Source organism: Egretta garzetta, unplaced genomic scaffold, assembly GCF_000687185.1.
Source record: "Egretta garzetta isolate BGI_Z169 unplaced genomic scaffold, ASM68718v1 scaffold40, whole genome shotgun sequence".
NCBI classification, from domain to species: domain Eukaryota; kingdom Metazoa; phylum Chordata; class Aves; order Pelecaniformes; family Ardeidae; genus Egretta; species Egretta garzetta.
This window is the reverse complement of record NW_009258484.1, coordinates 1,385,702-1,387,351: the sequence shown is the minus strand read 5'-3', so window position 1 is coordinate 1,387,351 and position 1,650 is coordinate 1,385,702. Positions and strand designations below refer to the sequence as shown.

The 1,650-nt window shown below is 46.5% G+C and overlaps 1 protein-coding gene across 2 annotated transcripts in view; it reads right to left on the bottom strand.

Annotated features, from left to right (window-relative positions):
- Positions 1-161: 161 nt before the first annotated feature.
- Positions 162-1,650, bottom strand: part of ALG5 (ALG5 dolichyl-phosphate beta-glucosyltransferase) — a 47,738-nt gene continuing 46,249 nt past the window's right edge. The window contains exon 9 of one of the 2 annotated variants that reach the window (XR_004842749.1): positions 162-242. The gene's annotated coding sequence lies outside the window, so the exon portion shown is untranslated. The remainder of the gene's footprint in view (positions 243-1,650) is intronic. The other variant, XR_004842748.1, reaches the window with a different exon arrangement.

The following is a 1,650-nucleotide window of genomic DNA, read 5'->3' as shown; positions in this document are numbered from 1 at the left end:
CCACGGCCTGTCTCCAGACGTGCCCTTGGCTTCTCTGCCTGGGGCCCACACCAGGGCTGTCACCTGCATGGGGTGTCCTACAGAAATCCCCTTTGTCTGGTATTCACACTGGTGTCTGGGGCCACGGCAGCTAGCTGCTGGGCTCCCACAGCCTCTGGAGTCAGCGCCTTGAATTTGCTGTCCAGAAAATCTTCCTGGCCATTTCGTGAGTTGGGCTCATAGGACCTCCATTTGCCCTCTAACTGCAATGCAAAAAAAAAAAAAAAAAAAAGGAAAAAAACCACAACAAATTGTAAACAGGATTAGTAATACCCGCACGGGATTTTTGAGTGGTCCCATCAGTTCATGGGACTGGTCAGAGAACAGCAACCTGCAGCCAGTATTGGTGAGTGGATGTATTTTCTGTGCTAGATACTATTAATACTAGATAGATACTAGATACTGCCTATTAAACCCTCATATTACCTATGAGTAACCATTTCTAGCTGCGTAGCATATTGTATTAGCTGTAATGAGGAGGGGCTGAAAGAGAAATATCAGAGAAGTCAGGTGGCTTCAAGGACACTAGAAATAAAAGGTACCGGTGAAACTGGGGCTCTGGGCCGTGCTAGGAATGGGTACCGGCTGAACCTGACCCTGGTTGCATTGAGGGGCTCCAGTTAAATTGCACTGAGCCTTCTGAGGTCAATCAATAAAGATGACTAAAGACACCACCCTGCTGGCATTTTCGCCAAAATTTTTTACATTGTAGAACATGACAGAAAAGCTAATGTTGTTGGAGCAGACATCAAAAAGCCACAATGGAATTACAGCTCCACAAGCGCAAATTTATGGAGGCATGTGTGTGTGAGGGTTGTGGTGGAACAGGGAGAAACAACATAATGCCCCGAATACCTGTTTCCCACTTTGGCCCAAAACATCTTAAAATACCAGCAGCTTCCCCACTGCTGTCTCGCATCTACAGAAGACTTCTCGACAGATGAGTGGCAGAAGAGATGCTGTTATTTATAAAGCTCTGTAAACATTTATAAAGTGCCACTCACGCATTCTAACTCAGCATGACTTGAGATTTTATATTCGTAATGCTGTTTATTTTTAACTTACGTGATTACGACACCGCGCTGCAAATGCTATACGCGCGGACGGGTAGGGTGGCTCGGTTGAGGTGTGGGGTGTAACTTACCGGGCCACGGCTCTTGATCATGAACCCGAGGGCTCTCACACCCAAGTTCTGCCGTGTCTCACTCCATCTCTTTTGGGTGTTGACACCTCCAGTTCCCCATGCCCCCGCTCACAGTCGCTGCTGCCAGCAAAGAGGTGGCGGGACAAGGTGGGTCTAGCTCCAGCCCGTCTTCGCTGGCAGGGTGAGTGAAAATGCCAGTACTGGAGCGATCCCAACCAGCGGGGGATAAGAGGCAGAGCCACTGCCTCAGTCATTTCCTAAATCTTTACTTTGGTAGTAGCTTCAAGTTAAATAGGCATGAACTCTCTGTGAATTGACTGAATTGCATTCATATTTGTGCGGTGCCCATTTTAACTGCACCATTTTGAAAAAGTAGAGCTAAAAGAGATTGCACGGATATATGTATATATATATACTAGAGTTTGATATGCTACAGATTATACGGCAGGGAACACTTTTTTTTTTTT